The sequence below is a fragment of the Elephas maximus genome, chromosome 21 (assembly GCF_024166365.1).
Source record: "Elephas maximus indicus isolate mEleMax1 chromosome 21, mEleMax1 primary haplotype, whole genome shotgun sequence".
Taxonomy (NCBI): domain Eukaryota; kingdom Metazoa; phylum Chordata; class Mammalia; order Proboscidea; family Elephantidae; genus Elephas; species Elephas maximus.
In genome coordinates, this window is record NC_064839.1 from 37358618 (window position 1) to 37380830 (window position 22213).

The 22213-nt window shown below is 41.1% G+C and overlaps 1 protein-coding gene across 3 annotated transcripts in view; it reads left to right on the plus strand.

The window, feature by feature from the left end:
- ZFHX3 (zinc finger homeobox 3) overlaps nt 1-22213 on the plus strand; it is a 701029-nt gene that overhangs the window by 316586 nt on the left and 362230 nt on the right. The window lies entirely within an intron of this gene.

Consider the following 22213-nt stretch of genomic DNA (forward strand, 5'->3'; position numbering starts at 1 on the left):
TCTTGAGATAAAGCCTTGGAAATTTGCTACACAGGAGTGAGAATAATTTACTTAGGCTCAGTACAGCGCTCTGTATTCCCATAATTTGGAGGACTATCTGCCATGTCTTTCAAAAACCCATCCCAAACCCTCCAGGAATATTCTCATGTCTTAGTTTATCTTCCTAGTTTTATAACTTATATTTCTGCTCATTAAATTACATAAGCCTGTTTTTGGCCTACAGTCTTAATGTATTCCAGGCATTCTGAATTGTACTTGCTCTCCTGTATTATCCCCCAATTTGGTACAAAATATAATTACCTTTGGCTCTACTATCCATGTCATTGTTTGGGATTGTCTGTTTCTCTTAAATGGCTTTCACTTACCAGCAACTTGTTTTTCTTTGATATTTCATGTAGTTCTTTTTTATCCCTAAGCTTTATTCTCCAGAAAGACCAGCCCATAAGACTTACCCAAGAGGGACAGTGAAATGAAGACTCCTGCCCCATAGCTGGACTCTGATGGTGGCCACGAGGGGTGGGGTGAAAGGAACCCAGTGGTTTGCCACTCCCTGAGTCTAGTTTAGTGACTTAAAATTAATGGGAGTGACTAAGTCCTCTCTGAGAAAAGAAGCTAATTTCCCTTCCTAACTGTGTCTGGCTGTATTTATCATGGACCCGAGTCTGCCATTTTTGTCTGTCAATGGCCAGTCCCTTTATGACAACTCCAGAAATAAGCAAAAGCTAAAGCAAGGACACAGGTCACCACAGGTTAGACACTGGATGGAGTGTGGCTGGGGTTACGTGTAGCTGACTGAAGTGGAACAGAGTGCAATAGCTCAAGTGCAGGTGCGCGCAGTCCTCTCTGGAGGTCTGTTTAAACCCTCTTGCACTTGAGTCTTCCCCACCTGTGTCCTCATATAAGAGCCTATCTCCATTTTTCTTCTCAGATGCTGTCTCATTTTCCCTCCAGGTTGGGGTAATTTCAGCATGGACCTTGCATTCCTCCTGTAATTCCTATCTCCCCTCTGAGATGTCTGCAGGGCTGAGAACCTGTTAGGAACTTTTCAGATGTGTGCTCACAGCTTTCTAAATCTGACTGTAGCCATATCAAAGAGCATAGTAATTATTCCTGCAGTTTATGCATAGTGTTCTTTGGTTCCAGTCTTTTTGAGCATGACTCAAAATTACACACCCCATGCGTGTCAGTGAGTGACAATATGGAATAGTGGAGCAAGTAAGAATGCAATCTCCAAAACTTGACCACCTGGGTTCAAATCCCAGCTCTGACATTTATTAGCTGTCTAACCTGAAGCATGTTAGCTTAACCGTCTGTGATTCATTTGCTTCATCTGTATAATGGGAATGTACTAGTACCTATTTATCTCTTGCAGTTGTTGTAAGGATTAAACACATGAAGATTAATAAGAGTGCTTAGCTCTTGACAAGACCTCAATAAGTGTTGGCTATAGCACTGGAGGTTCAGTGGTAGAATTTTCACCTTCGTGTGGGACATCCAGATTTCATTACTAGCCAGTACACTTCATGTGCAGCCACCGCCTGTCTATCAGCAGAAGCTTGTGTGTTGCTATGATGCTGACAGGCTTCAGTAGAGCTTCCAAACTAAGACAGACTAGGAAGAAAAGCCTGGTAACTACTTCTGAACACCAGCCAATGAAAACCTTATGAATCGCAATAGTCCAAGCCACAACCAGTCATGGGGATGGAGCAGAAGCAGGCAGTGTCTCATTCCCTCGTACATGAGGTCACCATGAGTCCATGAGTTGGAGGCTGACTTGTTGGCAGCTAAAAACAGCAATAGCCAAATAGATGGTATGGATTCTAAGGAGAATCATCCACTGTATGGTTTTTTATTTGAAGTGAACTGGTCTTTCAAAGACCTAAGGTTCTCAAGGGGATTAGTGATAAGCAAAACCGAGCCTTCAGGCTGCACTTTATTTGGCAGTATTGAAACACAACCTTACATCAAAACTAACAGTCAACCCATGACTCAACATCCCACAGCCTAGTATTATTTAAGGACGTGGAGGTAGAGAAAATGGGAAAACTGGTGTAAAAATTAATAAAATGATTTAATTTTGAAATTCTTATTGTTTCCTCTCCTGCACATAGATACAAATTTCAGAATGCTTACATGGGCTTCCTATAAAAGCCAGAACCTTGCTAGAGGTATAGAGTGGGCTTAGCAGCTCTGCCACCTAGGACAAGACTTTCAACCAACCTCTAGAACTTCGTCTTCCCAAATTGGGATAATTAACTGTCATGCCTACTCACCAGACTGTTACAAGCAAGAAAGAGAATAAAACTGTTTGAAAATATAATCATAGTTGTTATTAAACATACAACTTGCTTTAAGTAATCTATCTTAGAAATTAATAATAGTGCTTTGCATTTACACAGAATATTTCTAAATACCCTTGGAATATTCCATCTCTCTCATCAACTAGTCCAAGCTCTACCTTTTTTCTGATATCCAAATTAAGCCTCCCTTCCGCTAAAAAGCCACCTCAACATATACACACAAACGCTGTAGTAAACTCTCACTCTTCTAAACTGTTAGCACACTTACTGCTATCCTTTCCACTTGCTTTGGCATTTAATGGCCTATTCTATGAGTTGGTAAACTTATTATGTAAAGGTCCAGATACTAAATATTTTAGACTTTGCAAATCATATGGTCTCTGTCGCGGTGACTCAAATTTGCTGAAAAGCTCAAAAGCACCCGTAAACAATATGTAAACGAATGGATATGGATTTGTTCCAATAAAACTTTATTTAAAAACAGTGGCAATGGCCTAGATTGGGCCTGGGAGCCATACTTTGCCAAGCCATGATCTATAGCCTGGTTTTCTTATTGAGTCCTTTTTTGTCTACTCAGTTGGATTCTCAGAACCTCAAGGACAAGAACCATTATTAGGTATTTGTAATGCCGTATCCCTCCCTTCCTCCTGAGCCCAGCACTTGGTTTAGTGCATGCCTATTGGATTAAACTATCTCGTGAGAAAGTTGTGTTTATTTTGAATAGATGAACCTAGGCAGCCAAGGCAACCAAGACACAGAGTGACCTGAAGAGTTAAATCTGGAAAAAGAAAAATGTTGTCCCCACAGAATGAGAGACATGAGTGTAGGAGAAACGTTGCCCACAGATCACTGTCAAATCCTGAGGGAACAGCTATGGAAAACACCTGAAGACCACATGTTCCTGGAATCTGAGCTCTGTGCATGTAAGTGCAGGAACACGAGTAGCCCGACTCTTTCCTAAGGACATAGTCATAACTCTGAACTCACAGACAGCCCCCATTCTTTAGGAGAAATTATTATTATCATTAGCCTTGAATTTAGAAGAATATCTCTATTGTTTCCCATTTAGATATACCTAAAAATTTGTTGTTGTTGTTGTTGTTGTTGTTTTTTAATTTGTTGAACTATGATTCTCCAGGTACAAGTAGAACAGCAGTTAAGAGCAGGGCCTGGAGCCAAACCTAAATTTAAATCTGTAAACCTTTGACTAAGTCACTTAACCTTTCTAAGCCCCAATCTTCCCTTTTGTGTAATGGGGATCTTGTGAGGATTCAACGAGATTGGGTATATGAAGAATGCAGTTTAGGGCTCAGGACAGGGCCCTCAATAATATTAGCATCCAGTAGCAGCAGTAGTAATAGTAATCAAAATCACAGAGGTAAAAAGACATTTCCTAAGTTAAACACAGAGTTGCCGCATGACCCAGCAATTCCACTCCTAGGTACAAAAAACCTACTGCCGTCAAGTTGATTCCAATTCATAGCGACCCTGTAGAACAGAGTAGAACTTCCTCATAGGGTTTCCAAAGCCATAAATCTTTACAGAAGCAGACTGCCACATCTCTCTCCCACAGAGCCACTGGTGGGTTCGAACCACCAACCTTCCGTTTAGTAGGCCAGGGCTTTGACCACTGTGCTTCTTCAAGGTATATACCCAAGAAATATGAAAACCTATGTCTACACAAAAACTTTTACATTAACATTCATAGCAGCATTATTCATAGCAATCAAAAAAGTGGAAACAATCCAAATGTTAATCAACTGATGAATGAATAAGCGAAATGTGGTACATCCATACAATGGAATATTATTCAGCCGTAAAAACAAACTAAATCCTGATACATGTTACAACATGGATGAACCTTGAAAACATTATGCTAAGTGAAAGAAGCCACATATTGTATGAGTCCATTTATATGAGATGCCCAGAATAGGCAAATCCATAGAGATAGTAGATTAGTGGTTGCCAGAGGATAAGAGAGAGGGAGTGAGGAGTGACTGTTAATTGGTATGATGTTTCTTTCTGGAATGATTAAAACATTCTAAAAATAGATAGTCATTATGGTTATCTAACTCCCTGAAAATACTAAAAGCTGCCAAATTGTAAACTTTACAAGGGTAAATTTTGTGGCATGTAAATTACATCTCCAAAAGCTATTAGAAAAAAAAAATTCCTTAAAAAAATAAACAATTCAGATATCCTGATCTAAAATTAACCTATAATATATACCCTTATTTCTTGATCTAAGCAGGAAGTTTATACAGTGAGACTTGTGAGAGCCAGAACTCAATAGTACTGTCTTGTTTTTACGGGTCTCCCAAGTTTTCTGCCTTTGACAGGGTGCAGTCTTAAACCACTTATTCTGTCGCTCCCTATTAGTGGAAAATATTGAGTTTTCCTTTTCTGACAGGTTTCCACCTTATACAGCTTCCAGCTTTCACAGGTTTTACTATAGTTTAAAAATGTGTTATGTACTAACATATTTTAAAACAGATTAGTGGTGAGATAAGTTTATAAGTCCATTTGGGAGCTACAAAGATATATAGTCTCTCCCTCAAGGAGTGTATAATCAAAGCTGGAAGACTTGAAAGACCCAAAAATGCGAACTGACCGTATCTGTGGGGTATGATAAATATAAAATGAATGATGAGATCCCCCAAGAGCTGTAAGAGTTCAGAGGAGCAAGAAATCACCATGAGCTGAAGTGGTTGGAGAAGACTTTACAGAGGACATTTCAGAGGCACTTAGATCAAGCCTTACAAGGTGACTACGATTGTGGAGAGGAAAATTGAAGAATATGGAGCAGAAAATGAAGGGGATTTGTCTCAGAGCAGTTGGCTATAGTGTGTTTACATGAGGACTAACTAAAAAGAGGCCTTGCAGCTAAAGCCCAGTGAGGTCAAGTTGTGGAAGGTCCTAAATGCCTGGCCATGGAGTTGGGAGTTTACCTGGAGAGTGTGGGGAACCACTGAGTGCTTTTGACCAGGAGAGTGGCATGATTTAATCTTTAAGTCACTGTGACCATTTTTGAAATGAGATGACACATAACTAAGGGAGCAATAATGTGATGGATGTAGAATCCATAATGGATTGGAAAAAAAGGATGACCAGAGATAAGAACTTTTGGGAGTCTAGGACTCCCCCACAACAACCTTCCCCCCAAAAGAATAAGCATGCCAGTACAGATGCTGATTTTATTTAAAAGGGAAAAGAATACTAATATCCTTTCTTCTACTCATGATAAGAGGGATGTTCATTTGAATTAAGCAATTAGGAAGTGAAATTATGATAGCAGTAACGTAGAAATAGAAGAATCTAACCAGGCTCAAACAATAGAAAAAGTGACTGTGGTGTGGGAAGGAGAAGGGACTGGAAAACTGCATCTGCCAACCACTTGTTTGGAGTTCTCGTCCTTAAGACCTTGCTCATAGTAGCTAGAGGGAGATTAAAAAAAACCTCAGTGCCATCGAGTCGATTCTGACTCATAGCGACCCTATAGGACAGAGTAGAACTGCCCCATAGAGTTTCCAAGAGAGGGAGAAGCACTGTGTAAAAACGGCAAGGGGGGCGGTGTCTGACCTCCTCTAACTTCACAAAGGTGAAGGAGAATCAAGATCGATAGCCCAAGGCTGATTCCTATGAGGCAGAGATGAGACATGCCTCCTCTTTCCACCATCTTTACCCATTCTGACACCAACTCTCCCTCCCACGGCACACTCTACCCTGCTTGGTTCAATAATTCATTGCAGTGGCCACACAGAACTCACAGACAATACTCACAATTATAGGGTTTATTAGGGAAGTAACAGGTTACAATTCAGGTTCAGGAACACTCAGGATACAGTTCTTCCGTCAGGGCAGGCTCTTCCCAGCCATTCTCACAGGCATGTCTCTCTCTGATGCACAAGTGTTACAAAGCTCTTTTAGCTCTGAGGATAACTGGCCTGAGGCACCCCACTCCAGCCAGTAAGCCTCCTGCCCAAAGGCACTGAGCTTTCTCACTCCATGGGTCAGGAAGCCCACTGTCCGGTCTCCTGCCAGTTTCTCCTGCCACCTTTTCTCTGCCACTGCTTCTCATCAGTCTTCAGTGTTACAGCTCTCTCTCTCTCTTTCTGTTTCTGGGTTCCAGGAGCTTCTCAGGGCAGGGATCCCAGCCTCTTCCTTGGTGGTGGTGGGATCCCCTCCTTCCTGCCGCTGGGATGGTGCATTTCAAGCCCTATGGGATGGCAAAACTGACCAATCCCCTTGATAGGCCAAAAGTACCCTATTTGCATAGTCCCACCCAATCACTTGGCAAGAAAGACCATGGCAAGAAAAGCCACACAAAAAGTGATCCATCACACCGCGCACTGCTTCCCAAGAAATAGGGCCACAAACAAGCTAGAAGCAACCTTTGCAAATGACCACACTGACTACTCAGGAATACTTGATAGGAAAGAATCCTAACCAGCAATGGAGAGTTGTCATTGTGTAACAACTAATAATCAAGTATTCAAACAGTACCTTATATTTAAAGATTTTTATCCCTATTAATAGAGCTTAAATGAGAAAAATAATTTTCATAATCATTTGTTTTTACTGCATAACAACCCACTTTAAAACTTAGTGGCTTAAAACAAATCATTTCTCATAATTCTGTGGGAAAACTGGACAATTCTTCTGGTCTGAGTCGGCTTGACTGAGATGGATAATCTAGAATAATCTCACCTTCAAGTCTGGCAGTAGGCTTAATGCCAGCTGAAGTAGTTCTCTTATCCTCCAGCAGGCTAGCCCGAGCTTCTCCATGTGGTAGTCTCAGGGTTCCAAAGAGCAGCAAGGGAACAAGCTGCAATCCTAGTACTTTTTTGGTCTCTGCTTGTGTCACATTTGGTGTTGTTCCATTGGCCAAAGAAAGTCACATGACCAGTGTAAGAGGGGACTACCCAAGGGCATGGATAGAAGGAGGGGAAGCATTTGTGACCATTTTTACTACCACGGTAATGTACATCTAATGTATCATGTACTCTTAAAGGAAGTGGCACTTACCTACTTAATTCTGCTTAAGGATCGGGAAGGAGAAGGGTCTACACTGGACTTACACTGTATATGTTTGAACATGAATGATTTAAACTATTGCAAAAGGAACTCATAAATATATGTAATTTATTTTTTAAGTTTTGGAAAAGAGAAATAATAACAGAGAGAAGGAAGGAAGGCAGGGAGGGAGGAAAGGAAGGAGTGAGAAAGGGAGGAAGGAAAGTAATGAGGGAGAAAAGGAGAGAGGGAGAGAGGAAGGAAGGAAGAAAAGAGAAAGATTTCTTTTTTGGCATATCCAATTTTATCACTTTGCATTGGCAGAACACTACCAGTCTTATAAAGATCCTAAACTATTTGCTTGTCATTACTTGTCTTGTAAAATATCCTCCTATCTCCTGCATGGATCAGATATCCACCCTGTGGAGGTGCTTCGCCGTGTACATCCAGGAGCATTTCAGGGAACAGAAGCCTAAGTTTCCATTCCACAAAGTGGCAAATGCTTGGACTGCTGACTCGGCCTTGGAAAGAGCAAAGATGTAAACCAGCAACGCCTCATTCTTAGGACATAATTAATGCGCTGTTAATTTTTTTTTCATCAACAAAGGATTACCAAAATACCGCATGATTTCCTTCAAAAATGTGACCCTCCCTTTCCTGTCTCATTTTTCTTTTCCTGGATCTGGACATCGTTTCCATTGGCCTCGCTAAGAACAGTTATTTCTGTTCATTTTCCTCCCTCAGCTCGTCTCAGTTCCTACCCTTCCAGCAGCCTTGATCTTTGGTAATGCAAACTCTTAGTAGAAATGTAAGGGGCTGCTTCCCCCCTCAGAAGATCTTCTCTAACACACTGCTCCTCCTTGTGCAGCCAATGGCTTCCTCTGTGGCCCACAGCAAACCTCATAGTGTTATAAAAAGCCAACTAACTAAATAATGCCATAGGAATCTTAATGACTAGGGTCATTTGGCCAACAACATTACACAGTTTTTTCCTTTCAGAATTCAAGCATTCAAAATTACAAATATCCCATCCAATTCAGATTTAATTACCACTGTTCAAAGTTTAAGAACTTTCTCATTTTCAATTATGTAAAATTGGAAACAGTGAACTGCTGCTAAGAGATGGTGAATTGACTCCTTTTTTAAGGGGGAGCAGGAAAGTTAATTGTTATCTCTTCCTGATAGAATTCCTATTGTTGACTGGCCACCTCTCTACCAAACATCCCTAATCATCAGATCAGTTTCTCTGCAGTTATCATCAACCAATAACAAAGCTTATCTGTGATGAGACTTGACATCTGATGTGATCACAGAGACCGAATTTTCCAGAGCAAAAGTCCATGTGATAGATGGGCTGAAGCAAACTTTGACAATGGCAGAGGGCATTTGAAGTAAGAACCTTCATGGAAAATCCAGGACTTAAATGTCCACGTCAACCCAAACAAACTTGGAGCTGTTCTGTGTAACTTGTTGGATGAGGAGATAGAATTGGAGGGGCCAGCATCTTTGGGGCTTCCCACTGATCCACACTCATGACTTGTCCCCTTCTGAAAGACAAGAATTTAGAGTTGGGCACATCTGCAGTGCTTTAGAAACACAGTTGCTGAAAAAACAGGCCAGGAGTGAAAGCTTAGTTCCAAGAGATCCCTGCACATTTGGGAGATGTCTTCTTGAAATTATAATGGATTCGGAGTAGTAGTTCTCTGATAATTCATTTCAGTGTGCTTTGCAATTTATCCTATTGTCTTTCACAATCATCTTTAGAAACAAAATCCAGTTTTCTTATAGTTCTCAAAATCCCTTCTTTAAATGGGAACTACCCACCTGCCTATCAAGTAGTTCTTGTAATGAGACTGACTTTTGTGTTACCAGAAAAGAGTTACATTAGCCAATGAAAACTTACAGATCACAACAGAACATTGTCTGACTGGCTTGCTTTGGACATGTCATCAGGAGGGATCAGTAAAGAAGGACATCAAGTTTAGTGAAGTAGAGGGCCAAAGAAGGCATGGGAGACCCTAGGAGAGATGGATTGGCACAATAGCTACAATGATGGACTTGAATATGCTAACTATTGTCAGTATGAGGCAGGACTGGGTAATGTTTTGTTCTGTTGTACATAAGGTCACCATGAGTCAGAGTTGACTTGGTGGCAGCTAACGACAATATGTATATATATGTTTGCGTATATATATATAAAACACATAAAGACGTGTATTAAATCTATACTCTGTGTATCTAAATATACACATATACACATGTATATCTGATTATATCACAATCATCCATTTGAAATTTGCGGCTTTTTGTTACTATTGGCTGGTTCTGTTTATATGGAATGGAGCCCTGGTGGTGCAGTGGTTAAGAGTTTGGCTATTAACCAGAAGGCTGGCAGTTCGAATCCACCAGCCACTCCTTAGAAACCCTATGGGTCGATTCTACCCTGTCCTGTGTGTTCGATATGAGTTGGAATCGATTTGATGACAATGTGTTTGTTTTGGTTTGGTTGGTTTATATGAAAGGTTGAGTGATTGGGGTGAGGGCTGTATTTCCATTCAGCTTCCTATTTGAAAGCAGTGGCCTGGCATCTGGGAAATACTCTCAGCTTCACATAGGAACAACATCCTTTATGTTGACCACTAAAGCCTAAAGCCCTAAGGATTGTTTACCTTTCAGTGTGCACTGTTCTGGTTTTGTGGAGTGAGAGACATGTTCTTAAGAGTGTAGTTTCCAACTGAAAAAAAATTCTTTATTTTAATGCTGGAATTCCATTCATGCTTCTTCATTTCTACAATCTTAGCTCTGAATAATAATAATAATAAAAGTAGCCTTCACTAGACACCTTTCCCAATTCCCATTTTTAGTGTTACGAGGTTTACTAAAGGTTGAGCATTTTGTATCTGACTTACACTTTTCCCCAGGACATATCTCTATTTACTAAAATCTCAAATTACCATGGCAATTATCAATAGTCCCTAAAATGTATGCTGCTTTTTCTGTACTCAACTGACCCCAGACTCACCACAAATGGCCACAGAGATTACATAAGAACTACATCCGGGGCTGAGGAAAGACCCGTCCACCCCCAAGTCATCAATTTCTTTCCATTTTAGTGCTTTTTGGGAGAGTTTGAATGGCAAACCTACAAAGATAACAAACCTGCCAGTACGGACTCTTCTTGTTATTTCGCAGACAGGGAATGACTGCTCAGTGGCTCTTGTGTGCCCAATTCTGTGGTACAGGAGAGAAGAGGAAGTGCTGAAAAACGGAACAGGAAACAGATGGGAGATATGATCTTGTAAAACTCCAAAAATTCTGAAAAACCTCAGACCAGTCTGGTTGCTTGAAGATTAGGACAAAAGTGAGATCTATGCATTTACCAAAGAGAAGCCAGTTAAGTGGGCACAGCAAGGGGTCCTGTCACATGGAGGCCAGTCCAATGGTGGGGGGGAGGTGAGGGGGGAGTTCAGCCACACCAAAGGGAAGTGAGAACACAAGACAATTACTAAGTTAATTTGGGTCAAGAGAGAAGTAGAAGGCTTACGTTCTACCAATGATTGCTTCAACTCTAGCTAAAATCTCGGCGATCATGTGATTTTTGGTTAAGAACACTTCTTTCTTTATTAATAATTGAGAGGTATTGGAAAACCGTAATGGTAGCCAGAGAGAAAGGACTCAGTATTCCTCTTCAGCAGCCTTCAGGGCTCACATAAGGGAGAGGAAGGAGCAGAGCCTGGGTTAAATGCGTTGGGGCCATTTTCAATGACCCCCAAATGCAGAAACATCAAAGAATTCAAATAACTTCATTAAAATTCATCCCAAGATGCGATTATTTGTCTAAAAGTAATTTCTATGCCCAAGTCCACAGCTCTGGAAGAAATTGTCGTGGTGACAGTTTTTCTAGTTTGGAACAAGCACCCATGCTCGAATTTTCCCTTTCTTCCCTAGTTTGGCAAGTGGGGCATGAGGGTGAGGGGCGGGATCACTGCCTAACAACCTGAAAGTTGAACCTGCTTCCTGAGGAGATGCTAACGTCTGACAGTCCAGCTGACCTCCTCCTCAAAAGCCTTATCAAGAAGCCATCCAAACTCCTAGACACCCTGCCCCCGTCCCTGCACCCGCATTTCACTTGTGACCTTGCACAGCCTGTGGTCAGAAGAGAGCCTTTGAACACATCTCCAGAGCTGCAGTGATTAGAAGGGCTTTGATTACCCAGCTCAGCTGGTCCTCCCTTCTCTATAATACTCTTCTCCCCTCCTCTAGCCCCCTTCTCATTCCTCCATTTTTTTTTTTTTTTAAGCAATCAATTTTTTTTTCCTCTTTTCATTTTCCTATAGCATCCTAAGCCTCAAGATACGGTTAACACTAATCCTGATTTATTTAGTTTATCTGCATTATTAATTCCAATCATGTGGGGGAGGGAAAGTGCTATAGGCCCTAGTTAGTACGCAAAGTTTGGGTGTTTGTGAAAGGGTCAACAATCCCTGAAAAATGTATTTTCTTTAGATATCCTGTAAATCCAAACATCTTGCTTTTCTAGTCTGAAAATATTCCTCGAGATGGGACCTGTCCTTACCGATTTCATTTATTATTATTTCTCCCCCAGTAAATATCCTTTGAAGCTGCTTTCTGCATTAATCTGGACTTAATATGGATTTAAACATTTACAATGGAAAATAATTCGGGTTAAAAAATAATCTCTCTTGATAAAGCTAGAAAAACCCCCACAACTGTCACCATCTCTGACAGCTAGAAATGGAATGAGATTCGTGAATACGCATATTGAAGAAAAGGAAAAGCAAGGGTAACATGGTGTATATGTTATATTTTATGTTTGTCAACTGTTAGGACTGACTGGAGTTGAGTGATATTTAAGGTCTCAACTTGTCGTTTGAATGAATTCATCATCACTTGGGACATATGAACAGTTATTTGGTGCCAGGATATACTAAAAAATCTTCTGTTGTAGTGGGAGAAAGCTTTCTCCCAGTGGTAGCAGCCTGAGTTCATCACCCACAGAGGCTGCTCAGTAACTAACAGGGCAGAGAGGAGGCTGTGGTTTCAACCCTCTCCTGCCTTCCCACCCCACCCCTCTCTTTTTTGGCATTCTTCAGTCTTTTAACTGGTACAACACTGGAAGAGGAAGTTCACATTTCTTTGCGTAGCCCCCCAGCAAGTCCAGTGTAATCAAGTGAATGCTTCCTGAATTTGACTCAAGGAACAAACACATGGAGCTTGGAATATTTTCATGGGAATTTAAAGGAATTCAAATTAGATTTCTGAAACTACTTTATCAGACCTCAACACTTGAGGCAGCCCTAAAATTGTTTCGATTTATGGAACTTTAGGAATGAAGCTATGCAGCATCCAAGAAATGCCCTAGCAGAGGTGAGAAATAAGCGCATAGGTGCCACCACTTCCCATTCCTGTGCCTGTGGCAGACATCACTAATCAATTACAAAATTTTTCCCACTGAGCTCAGAGCCAGCCTTTGTATCCTAAAAGTAATGCCCTGGAAGCCACCTTCAGTGGGTCAGATTTGGGATACAGGTTGAAAGCTGCTTTGTATTCTTGGTAAGCCCTGCACTACTTCAAGAGACTCTTGGCTGATCTCCTGAATTTCAGCATGCCCTTCCAGCGCACCTTGTACATTGTTGCTGGCTGTTATTCTTGTTCTTGATAATATTGGGCCACAGCGTTAGAAATAATTCCAGATACTATAAAGACCAATGCAAGGGCACGGTCCCTTTGGCTGATGTTGCTTCCAATATCACCATTACTAACTCAACAAATTAGAAACCTTTGCTCAGAAGGAGTCATCTCATTTTTGCTCTTAACCCCAGAAAGTCTGTCTCCATAGAGATTTTCTTCCAGCATTCCTCAGTCACTTAGGCCAGGATGTAGTGAGGCTGGGGTATTTTTCTAATCACTTGGGTCTAATTATATCCAACTCATACTCTTCTCAGTTCTTTAAGTCTTTCCTCCCACTTGCCTCTAACCATTTCACCAAGTTCATGCCTCCTAAGGCCCCAAATGAGCTTCCTGTTACTTCAACCACTTGCCATTTTCCTTCCTATCCAGGAAGCTTTTTCCTGTTTCATACCTTCCTTTCCCCTCTAAGATGGCTGCCTTAATTAACCCTTTCTTGCCTTCCCTTGCTCTATGTCCCTCACCACTTTTTGCTCGTGTTACACATTTTACTTCAATGACACTGACTTCTTGCCAAAGTAATATAAATCTAGTGTAGAAATTATTTTTTAAAAAAACGCAGATATGCAACAAAGTGAAAAATTAAAATAAAATGCAATTCCATTAGGCTATACATCTTGATGTATATGCCTCCAACCTTTTTTTATGTACCTTATTTTTCGGGGGAGGGGGTTTATTTGTAAAAAACATGTACAGTTAAAATGGATGGATTGTATAATTTTTTATATAAATTATACCTCAACCAAGCTGAGTGTATATCTTTATTTCATATATAGAATGCATCTGAATTTTGATGTGCATTTTTAACCAAAAAAAGGGTTATATATTTTTTGCTCTTTTGAAAAGTCTGCAAACTCTGTTGTCTATAAGCTTTAAGATCCCAAAACATTTAGTTGAAAAATCTTAGAACATTTACCTACATTTCCAATATCCCAAAGAGATCCCGGTGTGCTTGCCCAATCTTGTTTACATTTTTATTATTGATATGTAATTCACATAATCATTCAATTCACCCAATTACAGCATACAATTCAGTGAGTTTTAGATTATTCACAGAGTTGTGCAACCATCACCACAATCTATTTTAAAGCATTTTCATTGCCCCAGAAAGAAGCCCTGTACCCACTGGCAGTCACTCCTCTTCTCCCCTCCCGTTAGCCTTAAGCAACCACTAATCTACTTTCTGACTCTATAGGTTTGCCTATTCTGGACATTTCCAGTAAATGGAGTCATACACCATGTGGTCTTTTGTGACTGGCTTCTTTCTTAGCATAACATTTTCAAGGTTCATCCATGTTGTAGCACGTATTTAAAAAAAAAAAGCTTTTTGCTGTCGAGTCGACTCCAACTCATAGCAACTCTACAGGACAGAGTAGAACTACCCCATAGAGTTTCCAGGAGCACCTGGTGGATTTGAACTGCCGACCTTTTGGTTAGCAGACGTAGATCTTAACCACCATGCCTCCAGGGTTCCCAGTGTTGTGGCACATATTAGTACTTCTTTTTTTATTGCCAAATAATATTCCATTGTATTTGCCCATTTTTTTTAAGAGTTTCTGTTTTTTTCTTTTTTGTGTGATGCTGATTCCAGTACTCTGCCACTCCGACCAGCAGCCCTGCATATTGATCTGAATGACCTGAATTAGTCTCTAGGGTGGAAGGATGAAGTCAAAGTGGCCCCAAGCCTTTATCCAGTAGCATTTGTTGTTGTGTCCACTCAATTATTCCTTTGACAATGGTGGAAAACATAATTTCTCAAAAAGCTTCTGCTTAGTACAAGAAATCATTGGAATTTGCTTTGGAATCTACCATTTTGGAATCAAACTGTAGAAAATGCACTTAGGGATAACAGCCTGGGAAACTGTTAACCCCCAGAGCAGCATGCCAAGTGGCAGCAATTGAGAATGCAGGCCCCCCATTTTGGGCCTCTAAAATGGCTCAACTACTTCCCTAAGACACACTTGGCAGTGTTGCTGCTGTCATTGTCAACAATGTGGCAGGTTACATCCATAAATCTACACATCACAGTGGAGACACTCAATAAATATTAAATAATAATTATTGTTTCTTACACATTCACTGACAAGATAAAATCCTGGTAAAGAGGCTTTGAGGCCTAATTACTACAGGCATTGAAACGAAGCTGCTAGTTGAGAAATTAATTGTGGAGTAGGTGGAGATGGAGTAGTAGAAAGTTGTTTTGAGCAGTAGTGTCACTCTGAAACTCCAAGTAAAGAGTGGAGCAATAAATACCACAGGAAACTGCTGAAAATGACTGAGCAAGAAGAGACTTGGCGTGCAGGTGATATTGAACGGGCTTCAGATAATTTACTGATTACTTTGGCAGACAAATAAGTGTTAAGTGAGTGACCCACTGAATTAATTCACTACTAAGCAGAAAATGTTAGAAATATTTAGTACAATGTGCAGATGATATTCACAGCACAAATGAAGGCCCAAAATATTAATAATAGTAATTACAACATTAACTAACATGTACCAAACACTAACTATGAGTCCAACCAACCCGTTACCTTCGAGTCAATAGTTTGAATCCACCAGGCACTCCTTGGAAACTATGGAGCAATTCTGCTCCACCCTACAGGGTCGCCATAAGTCGGAATCGACTCAACAGCAACGGGTTTAGTTTTTCTTTTTCCGAACTATGAGTCAGGCCTTATTTCAAATGCATTACATATATTATCTCATTTAATCCTTACAACAAATTATGAGGCAGATACTGTTATCCCCATTTTTAAAATGAGGAAATGGATCCACAGAAAAGTTGAATAACCTGCCCAACGTCACACAGTAGTGAAAAAGCCTAGGATTTGCCAGGCATCAGCAGATTCACTATGCCATTCTCTAATCCTCTAGAGATCACACAGACTCGATCTTGAAGAGATATCCAGAGATTATCTAATCCATAGTTTTCAAACTGCACCATGAAACCATAGAAGTTGCTTCAGAAGTTCTATCAACAATCAAGTGTTTGTGCCTGACAGGGACGAGTTCAGTTCCTCTGGGAAACTATGGGACCTGCTTTGCGTATTGGATTTCCAGATCAGACTTTATTTTTAAACAAAACAGGGAAAGACTGTCCCATTAGTATAGGTCAGGGGTTGACAAACGTTTTCTTTAAAGGACCAAATACTAAATACTGGCTTTGTGGGCCATATAGTCTTTTGCTTGTAGTCTCTGCTACTGTAGTGCAAAATGAGGGTTATGTAAATGAATGATGGCTAAGTTCCAATGAAACTTCATTCACAAGAACAGGCTATCGGCCAGAGTCGGCCTGTGGGCCCTAATGTTCTGCCATCTGGTCTAGGTCGTCTCCCTGTGCTCAAATGGAGTTGGCGTAAGCTTTCTAGAGAGGTAGTTGTCTCGCATCAGTAAACCTCAGATGCTATACCTTCTTTTTGTGAGCAAGCAAGACAACTACCTGTCACATTTTCAGAGAAAAGGAAACTAATATGCATGAATGTGAACTCTGTGCTAGGTACTCTACTAGAAGGTCTATATCTGATTTAATCCACATCGTAACAGTGTAGGAAACCCTAGTGATTAGCAGCTGTGGCTGCTAACCAAAATATCGGCAGTTCGAATCCACCATGCACTTCTTGGAAACCCTATAGAGCAGTTCTACACTGTCCTGTAGGGTTGCTATGAGTCAGAAGCGACTCAGTGACAATGGATTTGGTTTTTTGGTTTTTGTAACAGTGTAAGGTGAATGGCAGGATCTCTTTTAACAGAGAAGGAAACCGAGGCTTAAAGTCCCAGATCACATAATGAGGAACTAGAGTCAAGCCAAATACTCACCATTTGCCATCACACTGTATTGGCATGACTTAAAGCCACTTTACTTGTCCTGTCATGTAATATAGTAGAAGGTCACTGGTAAGTCACCCTCAGTCCTTCTTCTCTAAGAAGAAAAATTTCAAGTTCACTTTATAACCTCACTTTGCTCACCTAGATGCTTTACCATCTCTATTAAGTTAGAGGCTTAAAGATACAGTGCTACTGTTTCTTTTCTTTTTTTTTTTTTTTGTGCTTTAAGTAAAAGTTTACAGTTCAAGTTGGTTTCTCATACAAGAATTTATATACACATTGTTATGTGACCCTAGTTGCTCTCCCTTCAATGTGACACCACCCTCCTCCTTTTTACCCTGGATTTCCCGTGTCCATTCAAGCAGCTCCTGTCCCTTTCTGCCTTGTCATCATGCTCCAGACAGAAGCTGCCCATTTAGTCTCATGTATCTACTTGAGGTAAGAAGCACTCTCTTCACGCGTATCATTTTATGTGTTATAGTCTAGTCTAATCTTTGTCTGAAGAGTTGGCTTTGGGAATGGTTTCAATTCTGGGCTAACAGAGTCCAGGGGCCATGTCTTCCAGGGTTCCTCCAGTCTCAGTCAGACCATCAAGTCTGGCCTTTTTACTAGAATTTGAGTTCCGCATTGCACTTTTCTCCTCCATCAGGGACTCTGTTGTGTTCCCTGTCAGGGCAGTCATTGGTGATGTGCTATCCTTTCTGTATAAGTTTTCCCAAGGCTTAAGACAAGAGGAGAATAACCTTGGAATTTCAATAAGCTGTTCTCCCATTTACAATTTCTAGTCTTTTATTGTCTTTCTTAGCAGACTGCATTGGGGGCTTGTATTTAGCTGGTGATCCTCCGTGATCCATATGTCTTTTATAAAGATCATTTCTTAACTCTATACCTTGTTTTCCACCTCCTGTACTTGTTTCTCTTGAATTCATACTACATTGGGAAATGGAAATTCTAAGTCTTCAGTTCAATTTCAGACTGCAGCAGCTGATAAAAATCTTCTATTTCTTCATCTTTGGCCCTAGTGGTTGGTGCATAAATTTGAATAATAGTCATATTAACTGGTCTTCCTTGTAGGCATATGGATATTATCCCATCACTGACAGCGTAGTACTTTGGGATAGATCTTGAAACATTATTTTTGACGATGAATGGAACACCATTCCTCTTCAAGTTGTCATTGCCAGCATAGTAGACTATATGATTGTCCAATGCAAAATGGCCAATACCAGTCCATTTCAGCTCACTAATGCCTAGGATGTCAATGTTTATGAATTCCATTTCATTTTTGACGATTTCCAATTTTCCTAGATTCATACTTCGTACATTCCAGGTTCTGATTATTAATGGATGTTTGCAGCTGTTTCTTCTCATTTTGAGTCGTGCCACATCAGCAAATGAAGGTCCCGAAAGCTTTACTCCATCCACGTCATTAGGGTCTACTCTACTTTGAGGAGGCAGCTCTTCCCCAGACATCTTTTGAGTGCCTTCCAACCCGGGGGGCTAATCTTCCAGCACTATGTCAGACGATGTTCTTCTGCTATTCATAAGGTTTTCACTGGCTAATGCTTTTCAGAAATAGACTGCCGGGTCCTTCTTCCTAGTCTGTCTTAGTCTGGAAGCTCAGCTGAAACCTGTCCTCCGTGGGTGACCCTGCTGGTATCTGAATACCGGTGGCATAGCTTCCAGCATCACAGCAACACGCAAGCCCCTACAGTATGACAAACTGACAGACACGTGGCCAACTGACTGGAAGAGATCCATATTTATGCCTATTCCCAAGAAAGGTGATCCAGCTGAATGTGGAAATTATAGAACAATATCATTAATATCATACGCAAGCAAAATTTTGCTGAAGATCATTCAAAAATGGCTGCAACAGTATATCAACAGGGAACTGCCAGAAATTCAGGCTGGTTTCAGAAGAGGACGTGGAACCAGGGTTATCATTGCTGACGTCAGATGGATCCTGGCTGAAAGCAGAGAATACCAGAAGGATGTTTACCTGTGTTTTATTGACTATGCAAAGGCATCCGACTGTGGGGATCATAACAAATTATGGATAACATTGCAAAGAATGGGAATTCCGGAACACTTAATTATGCTCATGAGGAACCTTGACATAGATCAAGAGACAGTTGTTCAGACAGAACAAGGAGATACTGATTGGTTTAAAGTCAGGGTTGTATTCTTTCACCATACCTATTCAATCTGAATGCTGAGCAAATAATCCGAGAAGCTGGACTATATGAAGAAGAATGGGGCATCAGGATTGGAGGAAGACTCAGTAACAACCTGGGTTATGCAGGCGACACAACCTTGCTTGCTGAAAGTGAAGAGGACTTGAAGCACTTACTAATGAAGATCAAAGACCACAGCCTTCAGTATGGATTACACCTCAACATAAAGAAAACAAAAATCCTCACAACTGGACCAATGAGCAACATCATGATAAATGGAGAAAAGACTGAAGTTGTCAAGGATTTCAAAGACCACAGCCTTCAGTATGGATTGCACCTCAACATAAAGAAAACAAAAATCCTCACAACTGGACCAATGAGCAATATCATGATAAATGGAGAAAAGACTGAAGTTGTCAAGGATTTAATTTTCCTTGGATCCACAATCAACAGCCATGGAAGCAGCAGTCAAGAAATCAAAAGCCGCATTGCTTTGGGTAAATCTGCTACAAAGGACCTCTTTAAAGTGTTGAAGAGCGAAGGTGTCACCTTGAAGACTAAGGTGCACCTGATCTAAGCCATGGTATTTTCAATCCCACGTGAAAGCTGCACAGTGAATAAGGAAGACCAAAGAATTGACGCCTTTGCATTGTGGTGTTGGCAAAGAATATTGAATATACCATGGACGGCCAAAAGAACGAACAAATCTGTCTTAGAAGAAGTACAACCAGAATGCTCCTTAGAAGCAAGGATGACGAGACTGCGTTTTACATACTTTGGATGTGTTGTCAGGAGGGATCAGTCCCTGGAGAAGGACATCATGCTTGGCAGAGTACAGGGTCGGTGGAAAAGAGGAAGACCCTCAACGAGGTGGACTGACACAGTGGCTGCAACAACGAGCTCAAGCATAACAACCACTGTAAGGATGGCTCAGGACCGGGCAGTGTTTCGTTCTTTTGTGCATAGGGTCGCTATGAGTCAGAACCAACTCGATGGCACCTAACAACAACAACAAGTCTTCAATAATCCCCTTTTGCTTCAAGTTTATTTAATGGCACCAATAGTCTGCTTATCTGCCACCAGTCAAGAAAGAAAGATAATTTCTTCATCCTGCACGGGATAGGTTAAAAATCTCAGTCTGGAACGTTGATGGCTAGGTTACTATTTTCTTCCAAAATGCATTCATTATCTTCTTTTATGTTTACCCAAATGTCTTGGACTTGAGGCCACATAAAGAAGGACCTCTTATATCTATTTTCATTTCATTCTTGGTTGGTTTCTTTCACAAACCAATCTTTCCCATTCAGCTGAAAATAGGAAGTTGGTGCTATCCCACAAGTCAGTGACAGCAACGCCTTTAGTGGCTCTTGGCTTCAGAAAAATCCATGTCCAAGAACCACTGTAGTCAGCCTCCACAATAGAACAGTGACCCAGCTGCCTGTGAAATGGAAGAGAAATCCATCACACGTGGAAAACTCAGTCGTCAATAAGCAGCTCTGCAGGCCTTTCCGTTGGTGACCAACCACGGAACAGACTTTCTTTCAACAAGCAAACAGTCTTTAACTGTGATCAGCCACTTCTATCACCTCTGAGACTGGCAGGTTTCCAATGCAGCCAATAGCCCCCTCCCCCAGGGTAAGGTCATCAGCAGGAGGCAGGCATTGTCTTTTAGCCTAGCAATTTGACAACAGTGTTAGCTTACACTCTATTAGCCAGCAGCTACACCCTGACCCCTGACCCTGACATTGACCTCAGACAGCCCTCTCCTGAGGTAGACTCTGATCATTTAAGGTGACATGCCCTGCTGGTTAGCATGAGAGAAGGCCCATAAGGGCCAAATGTTCTGTGAACGACAGAGCAGGGCTCTCTGGCCACCCCTGTTCCCAACAGGAGGCTTAAGGCTTGAAGTACAGAAACAAGCCTGAGTTGAACCCAAGATGGCAAAGGTGAAAGTTCAGAAGCATATCCATCAGCAGCCTGTCACCAGCGGACGATGTAAGAACTACGGAAGCTTTCACCACAGGGATACCCATTGTATCCAGGCAGTTCTGCTCCCTAATGGAAAAGACATATCAAAATATGGCTTACAAAATACAAAATAATGGACTGAGATGTACATTATATGAGGGTGTTAGATTGCAATGTACTTTACAGTGAGGGAATTAGATTGAAGTGTTATGCCAGGGTAGTTAGGTTGAAATATGGATCATACTAGGAATGTTAGCTTGAGATGTGCTTTATAACACAGTTGTTAAATTAAGATGTGCTCTTCAGTACAGGCATTAGCCTGGGATGTGCATTATAGCAAAGTTGTTAGGGGGAGATGTGGATTGCACTTCGGGTGGGGGGATAGGAGAGAGGAAAATACCTTGGGCTGAATATTATTCAAGATTATGGAACGTCTCCTACCTCAGATGGGTTTCAGGGGGTTGAATGCAGGGAGGAGAAGAGATCATGGAGTATAATGCTCTTTCCCTTCTCCTTTCTCCCCAGCCAAACAATCTGCCACTTTCCCCACTTTTCCTGTTAGGGACATACAGGCCTCCCCCATCAATAAAAACATTAGCTCACTAAACAGCCTGATGGCTTTCCTTCCCTGGCTTAACCCTTCGGGAGCTGGGGTTTCCTTTGGATTTGTAAAGATATTGATCCCAGATAATGTTTGCCTTTCTAGCTCTCTCTTCCTCAGACTTGATGGATAGTTTCAGGGCTACATCTCGGCAGCCAACTCACCGCAGCTACCCAGGGAAAGGGGAATGGAAAGCAAGGCAAGTGTTCGGTAGTTAACACCATTTAAATCCTTTCCCTGGGATGGATAGGCAGAAATACCGTGGCTGGGGAGAAATGCAGGAGCCACAGTCACTTTAAATCAGCACAAGATTTCATTTTCAGTTTTCTTCCTTCTTATCCTGATCCCTCCACCAATATTTCTTTAGTTCAGCTTAGAGAGTTTTAGAATTTCTAATTAACATCAGCTGCCATCTTGAGGTTGACTGCCCGGAGTTGCATTTTTAAAGAAAGACTCCCTTTTCAGCTAAAGGAGAATATGCTTTACTACAACATTGTCGATGTGAATGAACACAGGTAGGTCTGTTGTTTGCTTGTGACACTAGCCTATGTGGTAATGACTTTAATAAACCCTTCCCCCAGGTACAAATTTATCCAGGAAAAATATCTGAGAGAATG